The 14,693-nt window shown below is 48.0% G+C and overlaps 1 long non-coding RNA gene across 1 annotated transcript; it reads left to right on the top strand.

Annotated features, from left to right (window-relative positions):
- Positions 1-2,549: 2,549 nt before the first annotated feature.
- LOC145722070 (uncharacterized) lies at positions 2,550-9,169 on the top strand. Its single transcript, XR_014146102.1, has 3 exons — positions 2,550-2,723; positions 6,454-6,943; positions 8,052-9,169. It is a non-coding gene; the product is annotated as an uncharacterized LOC145722070 (long non-coding RNA).
- Positions 9,170-14,693: the final 5,524 nt, after the last annotated feature.

Here is a 14,693-nt window from a genome sequence, read left to right as displayed (position 1 = left end):
GCAGGACATGGGGTTCCATCCCAGGACCCTGGGATCATGACCTGAGCAGCCGAAGGCCGGCACTTAGCCGACTGAGCCACCCAGGCGCCCCTTTTTAGAGCAGTCTTAAATCACAGCAATATTAAGGGGAAGGTACAGAGATTTCCCATCAACTCCCTGCATAACCATAACAACACCCCTTACCAGCGTGGCCCATTTGTTACAACTGATGAACCTACACTGGCACATCATAATCATTCAAAGTCCACAGTTTACATTACAGTTCACTCTTGGTATTGTACATTCTGTGGATGTGGACAAATACCTAATGACATTTCCCCATCCTTATGATATTGTAATGAGTATTTTCGCTGCCCTTAAAAATGCCCCATGCTCCACCCAGTCCTCTCCCTTGACCCTCTCTGGTTTTCTGCTGTGTTATCTCCACGTGGCTTCTCTTGAGAGATAATAGCTGATTTCCACTGGCTGGCCTAGGCTGTTTCCTCCTGCTCAGCTTCTCCTCACACTGGTTGCAAATGTCCCTGGGCATCTACCCGCCAGCAAAACTAACTTTCACAGCTCCCTCTGGGGCTGCTAGGGACATAGGGAATTTAACTGTTCTTTTTCTGTTCACTGTTCTTTTTGCTAATCGGGGGCTACGGGAGACTCCCTCTCTCTGCCTCCTCTCACCTCCACCCTCCCACCCTGCCCCCAGTAACCCTTCAGCCATTACCATTTTGCCCCTATACTATTCTGGTCGCAGGGCACCTATGAAAGGTTCACTCCCTCCCAGAGTACCTAACTTGTGCTCTCAGATCCCCAAATACCTGAAGCAAGAGGATTATTACCCTTAACTCTCTGAAGACACACCCATATTTCATTTCTCTCCTTCCCCATCCTCCTTCTCTCTTCTCTCCATTTGGAATTTTTTTTTCCCTTGGGGGTCAGTAAGAAAAAGTAGATTCTAAATCATCACATATCTTTGCCAGTCTTTCTTACCTGCTATCTGGATTTTTTGAACCAAAAAGATTGGAATGTGATGTTTTCATCCATGACATCTCTATAATGCCATGGTTGACTACCTGTCTAGCTGCTTAAATTGGGGGAGTTGACAGGCGAGCTCATCCATTAAATATGTTACCTATGGATTGAAGTTTCCGAGCATGTCTGAGACAGGGGAGCAGGGCCGTAGGTGAGATGAATGAAGGAAACTAAGAACTCAGTTGGAGAGAGAAGGGAGTGAAGACAGATTGGAAAAAGATAGGGTTACCAAGAGATGGAGCTCTCCTTAAGAGTCGTGTAGACCTGGGGTGCCTGGGTGGCTCAGTCGGTTAAGCGTCTGCCTTCAGCTCAGGTCATGATCCCAGGGTCCTGGGATCGAGCCCCGCATCAGGCTCCCTGCTCAGCGGGAAGCCTGCTTCTCCCTCTCCCACTCCCCCTGCTTGTGTTCCTTTTCTTGCTTTGTCTCTCTCTGTCAAATAAATGAATAAAATCTTTTTTTAAAAAAAAGAGTAGTGTAGACAAAGTAGAGAGGAAGACAGCTGGAAGATTGAAAGTTTTGTCAAGGGAGTGGTAGATTTCAGCTAATGCTTCTAAGATGGAATTGTTCTCTTTCAGGCAATGTAGGTTCCTGAATATGGGAGGAGAGAAAGGTCGTGGAATTGGGGGGGGGCAATAAATATGAGGTTGGAAAGTTAGAAAGGTGGTAATCCTCTGGCTTTTGAGCATACCTGATATATCACTGAACTCCTATGGCACCAATTATACTCACGCATAACTTTTAAAACTTGTCATTTCTTGTGTAGTGTCATTTTATATGAGTTAGAGTCTTGCTCCTTGGGGTAGGAACTGTGCCTCTTCTGGTCCTCAGAGGACAGTATACATACATATATATATGTATATATATATATATACACATATATATACACACACACGCACACACACACATACACACATACACATATACACATATAATTTTTTAGGGCTGGGGGGAAAAAAGCCATAAATGCTACATTCAAGCTGCAACATGCAACATTGCATTTGGATAGTCCACTGCTTTGAAATATCTATTTTTCTCCTTTATAACAAAATTTAGATGGTTCCCTCTATATCACTACACTGATTTTGCTTTCTAAACTGTCTCACCTCCCAACACAGCTAAAATGTACTCCTAGGTCTGTTTTGGTTTAATCAAATCATGGCTGGGAAAGAAGTTTTTTGCTTGCCAAATCATGTAACATATTTCAAAACTTGAGAGAAGGATTTTGAATTAATGGCTTTGTTGGATTATATGTCCATTTCTCAGTTCAAATGAAATGAAAATAATTGAGTTTATTAAAGAAAAAAAAACACCGTTAGTCATCTCCTTATGTACTTGTCAGCAGATACTATGGAGAGACTCTTGTACTAAGAGAGTTCTCCTTAAAACTATTTTTATGTGTCAGAAATATTTGTCATCTTCTAGTGTCCCTGTTAATTCACACACACACAAAATCTGCAGGACCCGATCACTCACCACCCCTAGTGAGAGAGTCTTAAAGCGATTTCTTTTTCACATATACAGTGAACGGGGGCATGGGCAAACCTAGAACATCTGTGCATTCTTTCACTCTGATGCTCTGAAAACGGAAGCTCCTGGGTATGTCAAGGGCATTTCCTTCTTCCGCAAAACAGGCCAGAAAGCCATACGTTCAAAGTGCTTCCCTTCACTTCCAGAGGCCTGCCTTGGAGGCAAAGAGCCAAAGGTACCTGTCTCCCGGTTGGTTCCGACTCCGAGGAGGGACCCGAGGCAATGGGGGCCGCGGGGGCGGTGGGGGGCTCCAGCGAGCGGCGTTTGCGAGCTTTGCCGCCGCCCGGCGGGGTCCGGGCCAGGTGCGGGGGAAGCCCCCCTGAGCCGGCAGGGAGTGATGGACAGCTGTTGACATCCGACGGCCCTTGCAGTGGCCTCTGCCAAGAGAACGGGGAGGGCTTTGCGTCCTCGGAGGACCCATGTCCACATCACAGCTTGCACTAATTGGTCCTCTCGCCGGCCGGCGCGGCGGGGAGGCGGGAGATTGGCGGGGCGGCGGCGGGGCGGGGAGCGCGGCGGCCGGGGCTGACTCAGCTCGCTCGGGCGCTCGGCTCTGCGCACGCAGCCTCCGCTGGGCGGGGGGGGGCCCCCTCGGTGAGTCTGGCACCCGCGGTCGCAGGCAGCGTGCTATTTTTAAAAACCACGGCGACGGTTCTTTGGGAAATGTGGACCCGGAACCTTTTAAAGAGACATCTGCGTCACCGACGTATTTTTGTCAAGATGTTTCTTTTTGTTGTTTGCTTTTAAAGGCAGCGGCCTCTCTTTGTCTCCGACTTCAGACTTGGCGATCCCCTTCTTCAATGGGGAACCCTACAAATGTCCTTCATCTGTGTGTTGCATACATCTGTAGAAATGTCTAGTCCTATATTCATTTCAGTTGCTCGTGTGACCTCTATCTTGAGTGCCATCCAATGTAAGCTCGTAGAGTGAGCTCTCCTGTCTTACAAGAGAGTCAGCATCTGAGATGGGTCCCCATCCCCTTGTGATGAGGCCTGGGAGTCAGTCCTGTGCTTCAAACGCTCACCAGGGCTCCTAACCTTGGCTGGTAAAACGGATTGTATGCGTACTGAGGGGCTGCAAATTCTGATCTCCTTTCTATCTCAAGCCTGTGGGCATTTTCTGATGACTCTGGATCATGTAAACATTCTTGTGCATTTCCCCTGGCACGCGTACATGCCCACACTTGTGCACACGTGTGCACGCGCACACACACACCCCATTCAAGGCTGCACGTAAGAGGAGATGGGAGCCCTCTTATTTCTAATCAGTCACACTAGTCACCTTTCTTAGAGTCCATCCCATTCAGAGAACTTAATAAAACAAAAGAAATAAACTGTAATGCAGTCACACAGTGGAATACTAGGCAACCATTTAAAAAGATTTATTTGGTTTATATTAATTCACATGAGAAAAAAACCCATGATATATCGGGAAGTGATTAAAGGAAATACCAACCAGTGCACAGTCTGATTTGTTTTCGTAGCAAAAACCCTTGTTAGAAGGTCCTATGTATTTATATTTGTGTAGGCAAAGAAATCTGGAAGGAACTGCACCAAAAATAGCAGTGATCTCTCCAGGTGGTAGGATGTAGAGAAGCTGGGTTACTTTGTGCCAGGCAGCATCAGTTGTCCCATTTGCTGGTGACAGAAGTCCCATCTCTTGGATTCAGTCAGGGAGGTGGACATATGACGTTGACATTACCAGTCAGAGAATTCAGACAATTTCAAGATTAATACAAAGGCCCACGATGGACTATTTCGAGACTTTTTCAGTATTCTGGGGAGAGCTAATCGAGAACAAGCTTCCCTGGTGATGCGCCCATCCGAGGCCCCTGGCAGCCACTTTGGCTCCATCGGGAACATAGCTGGTTAAGGATGGAGAGCAGAGCCCTGATGAGGAGGAGGTGGTCTCTGCATACCGTCCTCCACCAAGCAAGATTTAACCCCTGATTTTTTCAGTTACACAAATTAAAATATTTCCTTTTTATGTAAGCCAGATTGATTTGAGTTCAGTAGATGATTTGTTACATGTAATATACCTCTTTATTTTCTAAATTTTTTGTGGTATGTGCTACATTGAAACCCAATAGTACATAGATACATATCTAAGCTATTCAAGATGATGTGTATTGAAAAAAAAGGATGTATAAAATATTCTTTACTGAAGGTTTTACTATGTACCAGGCAATGCATATAACTAACCCTCACAATAATGCTTTAAAGTGAATACTGTCATCCCCATTTCATAGATAAGGAAACTGAGACTCAGAAGTTAAACAATCCAGCCAAAGTGCTAAATAGTGAAACTCACACGCCAGTTAAGATATACATGATTCTAAACCCTTTAACTATTGTCCATTACTGCCTTCCATTAATTGAAAGAAAAAAAAAAAACAAGCTTGAATCTCATATGACAAAGCAAGCATTTCGTTTTTGTGGCAGCCATAATGCATGCGTACATCTACTTACCTATATATATGATTGAAGGTGCATGTTTGTGGTGTGTGTGTGTGGTATGGGAGTGTGTGTGTGTATGGTGTATGGAGTGTGTGTGTGTGTGTGGCATATGGAGTGGGTGAGTGTGTTATGTGGAGTGTGTGTGTGCCTGTGTGTATTTAGAAGTGAACTGGTCACTTCTCCAAACCTTCCCTATTATGTTTCCACAGAAAACTCCTGTCAATTTTATACAAGTACGTGCCGTTCAAACACTCCTACTCACTGCCTTGCACTCCTGTAATATTCAATGCAATCTATCTGGTTATTTGAACGTCGGCCCTCCGTTCCAGGTGCCAATCTCGTCCTGCTAGTTTACGTATTCCACCTCCTTTCCTCTCCGTAGTGTCTCGGGACAACAAAGTGCATGGTCGCTGCAGTTACCGGCTCGTTTTTAGAGTCTGCCCGTGCTCTGATGTGCGTGTGGATGTCCGTGAGGAGCGTGTCTGGTTCAGTTTGGACGGTGCGCAGCAGGTGACGATGTGCTCTTGGTGCACATTCTGGCTCCAGAGCTTTACAGAAGCCTAGCCCCGACCCGGGGTCCCGTGAATCCCACACCAGCCACGCCAAAGCATCTTCTTTACTTAGAATGCCTGTTCTCCACACCATGGATCCGGGTTATTCTCGTGTCTTTCCAATTCTGGCTCTCCTTGCATCATTGCCGAATGTTCCCAAGCTGAGTGGAGAACTTTACCTGAGCCTCTGTGTCCTGTTAGTTTTCTGCCTCGGTCTTTCAGGATCAGCCCTGTCTCCATCCTCCCATGGTTCCAGGGGCCACCTTGTCCTCACATGCTGCTCCCTCCTCGTGACTTTCATCCCAGCCACACGAAACCGCGCAGTACTCTGCTCAACACCGGTGTCTTTGAACAAGTCCTCTCTGCTCCTGAGAAGAATGTTTTCCCCTTTCCTTAACCTGACTAAGACCTATTTTCCTTCAAATTTGACTCAAGCATCATTCCACCGGGAAGCCATTCCTGGCTCCCCATTTCTAGATGCCCTCTCCCTATGCTCTCCCTGCACGCTCTCCCCCATGGTGTCCGTGGTGCTCAAAGCGCCCAGTTCCTCTCCGTCTCCCCTTAGACTGTGTGTCCACTGAGGACCACGACTGTAGGTTCAGATCTTGAACTTTTCTGTTCGTATCTCTTGGGGCCTCTCACATCACTGAGCGCCACTGTTCGCTTCCTTGCTCGCTTGCTGCACTGTGGATCCATGGTCAGCTCTGCAGGTAAGAATGCTGTTCTCTTCATCATTGTGTCCCAGTGCCTGGCATGCTCCCTGCAAATAGTAGATTCTCAATAGATGTAAGTTCAATATGTTATTAAAGGACGGATTTTAAAATAAAGAACTTATTATATTTGTGAGTATACCTTTACTTTCTCCATTACTCTAAGCTTTTCTCTCTTTTTTTTTAAGATTTTATTTATTTTAGAGAGAGTGCAAGCAGGGGTATGGCAGAGGGAGAGGGAGAGAATCTCAAGTAGACTCTGCACTGAAGCCTGATATGACCCTGAGACCGTGACCTGAGCAGAAACCACTGAGCCATCCAGGCACCCCACTGTAAGTTGTTTGAAGAAGAGTTTGATTTCTGTGTCTGAGAAGTTTTATAGACAGGCGTGCCTAGCATAGTGTCATGTACCCAGTAGGTAGTCAACATATAATGATTGGAAAAAATGACCTGAGTGCAAGTCCTGGCTCTGCTAGTTTCTCGTTGTAGGACTGCTGGTTAAGGAAGTCATGTGTGTGCAGTCTTTTGACCTCTGTACAGTTCCGTAAGAATGTGCCTTGAACCCAGAAGACTTCCTGACAAGGAGATAAAGAGTCCTCACAGCCGATGCTGGGCACTTCTCCTCAGGAGGATCCTTCCCTGTTCTGAACTGAACGCGTGCTTCTCTGTTCTGCTCAGGTACGTGCATCACATGGCATCCGGTCAACTCCACTGCTCTATCTATTCCTCGTGGGGCGGGAACTGGGTCCTGCTCCTGAGGCAGGGTGAGCTGCAGGGCCACCTGCAGGGTGAGACCCCAGGGCCATGGGGGACCGACGCTTACTATTGGAGCTGATCTTGCTCTGTCTCATTTCTGTGTGCCTAAACGGTTATTCCGTCTCGTGCCTGTGTTGAGTTGTGTCTTTCCAGGGGACCCTGTCACCTGAGAATCAGGCAGTGGGGTGCCGTCCTGGGCCTGCTGCCCCTGGGGATCCTGATGCCCTTTCCTATCTTCCATGCAGTAGGACTCCTCCTCTGGAGGAGGAAACAGGTGTCGCTTACTTAACAGGGACCTTCGCTAAGTTGTGTACACATCCCTACTTCATCTTTAAAATGGGAACATCATCCTTACCTCATCTACGATATTAATTATAGGAGTAATAATAATAGCTAGCACTTTTAAATGCTTTATCTACTGTTACTCCATTTTACAGATTAGAAAACTAAGGCACAGAGAAGTTAAGTGAGTTGCCCCAGGTCATTTAGCAAGGAAGTGAGATAAAGCATGGGCTTGGCATGTAGGTAAAACTCAATGAATGCTCACTGCGGGTGTCGCGGTGGGGGTTACTCATGTCATTATGATTGTTATTATTATGATGGACCTCGTAAAATGATACATCGATAACCACACCACTGGGAGTCTGAATCTCTCTGGACTGGACACAGAATACAGCCTTATTGTGTAAGTGTGCAGGGGGCTCCAGGATAGAGGAGGGATGGTCATGGTATCCTTTACAGGCCAGGGTAGCCAGGGTACATATAATTTGGCTGTAACTGTGTGCCTCTCAGGGCCTTCTCCATAGAGCTCCACAAGGGAACTCCAGGCTTTTCCGTCATGGAGGAGTCTCCAGCACCGGGCACTGGCTGAGACGGTGGAAAGCTCACCCTGTGATGTCATCGCTGGACCCCCACCCCCACCCCACCAGAGCCCCGGGAGTTCTCTGGCTTCTTGGGGCTCTTTCAGACGCTCTGCTGGGTGGAAGGAATGAGGAAAGTGGATCAGATGTTAGCATCTGTCATTTTTTAGGGCTGCCAGACAAAGGGCCACAAACAGTGGCTGAAACAACAGACATTTATCGTCTCACGGTTCCGGGTACGAGGAGTGTGAGATCACTGGGTCAGCAGGGCCATTCTCCTTCTGGAGCCTCCAGGGAAGGATCTGTTCCAGGCACCTCTCCCAGCTCTGGCGGCTCCTCACTGGTGGTAGCATGTTTAACACAGTGTTCTTCCTGAGTTTCTGTGGCCAATGTTCCTCGTTTTCTAAGGACAATTCTGAGGACAACTGTCGCATTGGATTAAGGGTCCCCTCTACTCCAGTAGGAGCTCATCTTAACTAATGACATCTGTAATGACCCCATTTCCCAGCAAGGCCACATCCTGAGGTCCTGGGGGGTGAGGAGTTCAACATAGGAATTGGGGACACAGTTCCTAACAGTCTCGGACAAAGGCCCTTGCGGAGCCACTGCTCAGCCCCTGCTTCAGGCTCTGCATATGGGCCCAGCAGCAGACCACGCGGGCAGGAGGACTCCTGAGTGGCTGGGCCAGAGTGGGGTCAACTTTTACTACAGTGGCTGGAGCAGACAGATTTGACGCTTCCTTAAACCAACTGCTACCTTCTCCCTGGGTCAGCGGCAGGAGAGAAAGCAGAGCAATGACTACACTTCAGAAACCAGCCGGGGAGGCAGCGGGGGACGAGCGAGCGAAGGAATAAATGGCCCAGCTGCTGAGCCATTCACTGAACGTGCCCGTCCTTGCAGGCATCCCTGTGACTTCAAGTGCTGGAAAAGTGAATGAAACGAGAACAAGGACCCGCTAACGTGTTGTTAGCTCGCTGTTACAATGCAGGGTGACATTTGCTTTAAAAATCATGTGGAAGTGGTTAGCAAATGCTATTACGGCATTTCCAGAACTTCAGCGCAGCTGTTTGCCCTGCAAGGGAGGCACGCAGCCACTGAGCCGAGCTCAGGAGCAGGGCCCCGAGTGTGCCCCACAGGCTGCAGGGCCGTGAGAAGCCCCTGCAGCCCCGGTCCCCGTCACTCCACCTCTCCGAGCCTCCCTGTCTTCCCCTACAAAGACGGGATAAAGATGATGCCGTGCACCTGTAGCCTACAGGGCAAAAAGACGTGTGGAGAAGGGAAAAGTATTTAAAGGTTAAAAAAAAAAAAACAAAACTTAGATAACTGAGCATGAAAGCTCGGGCTTTTTTTTTTCCATGCCTCATGACCTTGAGCCAAAACATTTGTTGTATCTCAGTCTTTCCTTCCTCCTGAATAGTATCAGGATTAATAGAGATCAAAAACCTTGCATTTTTTGGTGGGAGATAATTTTGGAGGCCTGGCAGCATGCACACAGAGACATCAGCAAGATTTATACTTTACATGTGCTCAAGGAGGATTAAAAAATGCGATAATGTGTGCATCATTTCTACCAAAGACAGGATGGTGTTGGTCAGACCAGGTCAGTTTCTCAAAGACCAGACTCACTGAATGCATATTCAGGAGATTGGAAGAACTAAGGTCATTTTAGGCTTTAACACAGGGACCATACTGTCTGTGTCCAGCAGATCAGGGCTCAGGCACTGGGAAGGACTTTCTCACTTGGCTTTTTTTTTTTTTTTTAAAGATTTAATTTATTTATTTGACAGAGAGAGAGAGAGAGCACAAGCAGGGGCAGAAGCAGAAGGAAAGGGAGAAGCAGGCTCCCCGCTGAGCAAGGAGCCCGATGCGGGACTTGATCCCAGGACCCTGGGATTGTGACCTGAGCTGACACTTAACCGCCTGAGCCACCCAGGCGCCCCTCACTTAGCCAAGGTGAGATTCATAGGGTGAGATAAGATTATGCCAACATACGAAATACTAACGAATATGATGGGAGGAGGAGGTTTGCTGGGCCCCATGGTGCATGGCGGGAGGGAGGAGAGCCCAGCTCAGGATGAGGGGACTCAGGAAACCCATCTGAGCCACTAAGGACCAGCACTGGGCCTTTTATATTTTAGAACCCTTTTGCATTGTTCCCGGCCTTTAAAACAACCCTATTTTATGGAGGTATTGTGAGTACAAAGCGAGATACTCAAAAGTGTTCTAAAATGTGAAAGGCCCAGGACAATCCAAAGGCATGACAATGGGTCCCCAGGAAGGCCTCTCCAGGCTTCTGTCATCAGTGGGAGGATTTGAAGGCCATGATTAAATCTATGCGTTGAGTTTCTCCTCCCTTCCCCTCTCTCCCAACTTTCCTCAACAATGTTTAGCTGTATTCAATATTTCCAGGATTTTAGGCTCCCATCCTGGTGTAAATTGGACCACAGGAATCCCATTCTGCTCCTCAGACCAAAATGTCATTTAAATTCCCCAGGAAGCCTGAGGGGCCTCTGAGACAGTTCATGGTGCCAGAGACTGTGGGGTAAACGAGGGTAGCCTTCCCTACCACAGAGCACCCCATCAGTAAACCGAATAGCTCAAGAAGGCCTGAATCCCAGATCCATCCCAAATCCATCCCAATTAGATATGGTTGAGGGGCTCCATTTTGTATGCCCATCTTTTCCTCTTTTCTGTAGGAGAAGGAAACATCCTTGAAATCCTAACCACTGTTTTGGGTTTGTTTGTTGGTTTGTTTGTTTCCTTGCTTCTTCCTTGGGTCCAGCTCTTGGTCGAAATGTTAGGAGAATACAGAATGAGCAAGAATGGATTTTCTGGCCCAGAATAGATAAAGATTCTCTAAGGAGACTTGGCAGAAAATTGTAGAGTGTGCTGGTGTTGGTGGAACCTGCCTTCTGCTTTGCGTCTTTGAGGAAAATAGGCAGGACTGGAATAAGCCCTACTGAACCTGAGCATCAGAAGGCACAATGGAGCTGAGACAGCCTACGGAACCTGAGCATCAGAAGGCACAATGGAGCTGAGACAGCCTACGGATCTGCCCCAGCCTGGCCCAGCCCGGGCACACGAGGCTGACAGCCATGCGTCCTGGAAGGACCTAGAAGTAAGAAGAAGAAATGGAGCAGCCAGCCAAGGCTCCCTCAGGAGCAATCTGTGTGGACCAGTGTCCAAAGGCTGAAGGGGACGGTGGATATCTCAGCGGAGAGCAATTCAGACAGAAGGCACACAGACTTCCTGTCTGCCCTTGGAACTTTCTACGCCTTCCGGTATTTCAGTGAACTCTAGAGGAAGGTGGGATGCTGAGTGGCACAGTTTCCATCACTTGAGCAGGCTAGGATCAGAAAATAAAGATACATTCAGTTATAGAAAGAGGAAGTTAGATGTCTTGCACGCTTGGGTTTGCAGACTGAGATCCACTCAGGGGGAAAGAAATGAGTTCTCAGCCCCCTGTCCTTTCTCTTTCTCTCTATCCCGAGCCCCCCTTTTTGGGACAAAGCAGATGTTGAGCGCACAGATACAGGAGATGAAACGTAGGCCAGGCCATGTAGGCCAGAGCCGAGGAACGGTGGCTGTGGGGGGCCAGCAAACCCCTTCAAGTACCTCCAGGGCTCCCTGTGCCCTTAAGGAAGGGGCGTTGTTGAAGGATCCCGAGTGCCCCATCCCTGTCCTATGTGCTCCATCTAACTGCCCCGGCAGCTGACACACCACCTTTCCCCAGCCTCTCCGGCAAGTCGGGCTTCTCTATCCCCCCCCCCCGCCCCAGCCCATCTGTTCCTGCTGCTCGGCAGCCTCTGTGCTCTGCCCCCGGCCGGGGCCTGTCTGAGCAGGAGGATGGGCGCGCCTCTGATGAGGTGGGCCTCGGCCCCTCCATCACTCTCTGCTGCAAGGAAAGCACCAGCTGTCTGGCTTCATTTGCATTTTTCTCTCCCAAATAATGAAATTAGCCATGAGTTTCCTGAGGTGATGCAAGACACAAATTTAGGCTAGATGTGTCAGTGTGTGATGGAGAGGGAAGGGGAAGGTCAGGGAAGCATTTTGATAACAAATTTGCAGCCCTGAAAGGGAAGGGGAAAATTGATAACAAATTTTACTAGACATGTATCTTTCAGCTCGGAGGGAAATGTACCTTTTTAGCTCAGAGGAAAGTTAGATGAGGCCTTTAAAAGGTAATGTTCCCTCCCCCAGCCACCCCCCCTGCCCCCGCTCCAGGATAACGTCACAAACATTTTATGAACAAACAGAAAAGGATATCAGCCAAGGGTGAAGCAATTCTCAATTACTGAACACTTCTATGGCCACATGCAGAATTGTCTTACTTACGATGATAACGTTTGCAGAGGCACCCAGGCCAGGAAGGCAGACCGCGCTGCTAAATACCGGGGAGGTGCACAACCCACCAGCTTTTTCTTTTTTCTTCTCTACCATCATTTGAACTCTTCTGATGACAAATAAAACAAGAGTCTCCTCATTTGTCATGCAGGTTGGGTGACCAGTTCTCCGAATGTTTTCTAAATTTGCCATCTCCGTTTCATATTTTAAACTAATTAATTAGTTATGCTTGTAGACATCCAAGTAGAGGTGTCAAGTCGGTGAGTGGGTGGTGCCAAGTCTTGATGTCATCATGGACTTCCCATTTTTATGTGGAATAGTCTGTTTTAAAGCTCTTTATAGGGGCGCCTGGGTGGCTCAGTCGTTAAGCGTCTGCCTCCGGCTCGGGTCATGATCCCAGGGTCCTGGGATCGAGCCCCACATTGGGCTCCCTGCTCGGCAGGAAGCCTGCTTCTCCCTCTCCCACTCCCCCTGCTTGTGTTCCCTCTCTCGCTGTGTCTCTCTCTGTCAAATAAATAAAATCTTTAAAAAAAATAAATAAAGCTCTTTATATTTTGGAAAACTGGATGTAAGAGAGGTCTTAAGAGTGCCCTGCCAATCAGGCCAGCGTCTGCCATTTTCACAGACAACCAAGGTTACCCGAGAACCCCGGGTCCATTGCCCCTGGCCACTTTGAATTTCTGCCATTCACGTGCGACTTCAGGCAAGTTATTCACCTTAGACTCAGTGTTCTCATCCATAAAATGGGATGAAAATAATATCTATCTGAGAATAGTGTTGTAAGAATTATATTAGATAAAACAATATATGTAAAGTGCTAGTGCGCACTGAATAAAAAGGGGATTACACTTAGGGGCAGTAGGGAAATGTGGGCTTTTGCTGACTTCTACACTCCTGAAGGGAAGTATCTGGACATTTTTACCTCCTAGAACTCACTCTGTATTGTGGACCTGTCTGATTTCCAAGTGGAAATAGAGTGAATTTCTTGGGAATACAGGGAGGAGACGTATACACTGGAGCCTTGTATAGGTCAGGTCCTCACAGACGGCATGCCCAAGTGAGGATATTTACAGAGGCTACTCCCCAAAGTGTGGTGGGTTTTGGGGAGCCCTAGAGACACTTTAGGAGTCAGGGGTTCACTGCAGCAGAACTGTCAGTTCCCGTAGGCACAAAAGGATGAGAGGAAGAGATTACTGGAACAGTTGTATAGGCTTGGCTTCCTTGAGAGGAGCAGAGCCTTTGTAGAGGTGACTCATGGCGGGGGGGTGGGGTGGTCAGGAAAATTCATCCTATGGCCTCATTCTGCACCTTCCATCACTTTGTGCTAGGACGCTGTGTTGAGGGAAATCCACCGAATGTTTGGGGGGGTGGGGGCTGGAGCCACCGTCACAGTCCCCAGAGGTCAGAGTTGGGGGGCAGAAAGCAGGGTGGACAAGCGGCTATCCAAACAGGCTCTTCTTGTTGCCTTAACCTGGTGTTCTGGGTGTCCCGAGTCCCCCTCTCCCCTGCAAGCCTGGGAATTGTCTGGTCTGGTCTTTGTGCTCCTGCAAAGTGTGAGTTGGGCATTTCTTTCCTAGAATATTAATTTGAGAAAAAGAGAGCAAAGGACTGAGCATTTGTGTAGAAGCAGGTTGCCCCCACCCCAGCCCCGTCTGTCTCCAGACTGGTCTGTGCTGCCGCTCACAGTGCAAAGGCCTCCTGGGGGTTATGCCAGCTTTGTTCTTTACTTTTCCTGAAAGTTTTCCTTTTGATGAATTTTACAAACAATTTCACTGTGGGTTCCAAATGTGCATATATTACCACCGGCTTGAAATAAGGGGGAAATAAACTGAAACCTGGAAAGAGTCCCTCCTTCACGCCCCTCTGCTCCATGACCATCCCCCCTGCTCACACACACACATACAATGACTCCTTGGTGAACTATGCTTCTGCCATTTCTAGCTTGACTCTGATCATAATCTGCCCCTGGGGGTACTCAGAATCGGAGTGCCTCGATAGTTGTATTTACTTTAGTCTCTTAGTCTTTTCAAATGGGGAGCAGATGAAGAGCATCGTTCTGGATCTGGATCAGAATACACTCAAGAGATGAAACATGATGAGGCAAATAGAATATCTCTTGCTGATACCAGGCTCTGGAACCTTCCCGTCTAACCCCAGACCTCACTTCCCTCACTTAAGGTCCTAACTAGTCTTCCTTCTTCTGGGACTGTCTTCTGACAGCCTCCCTCCTGTCACTAGAACAATCTCTCTGAAATAAAAATGTGACCATGTCCTTCACCTGATTTAAATATTTTCATGGCCCCCTCATTGCCATATGGCAGAGTCCAAACTCTTTGGCTTAATTCCCCTCACCCCACCCCTTGCCTCAGGAAACACACTGACACTTAACTGCCTCAACCAGTTAGGACTCTTTCTGATTCAAAACAGAAACAAAACAAAACATGTGGTTGAAAAGCCCTTGGCAGTTT

Source organism: Leptonychotes weddellii, chromosome 6 (genome assembly GCF_054177405.1).
Source record: "Leptonychotes weddellii isolate Sample4059 chromosome 6, ASM5417740v2, whole genome shotgun sequence".
NCBI classification, from domain to species: Eukaryota; Metazoa; Chordata; class Mammalia; order Carnivora; family Phocidae; genus Leptonychotes; species Leptonychotes weddellii.
The sequence above is the reverse complement of the archived record's forward strand: the minus strand, read 5'-3'. Positions and strand labels throughout refer to the sequence as shown.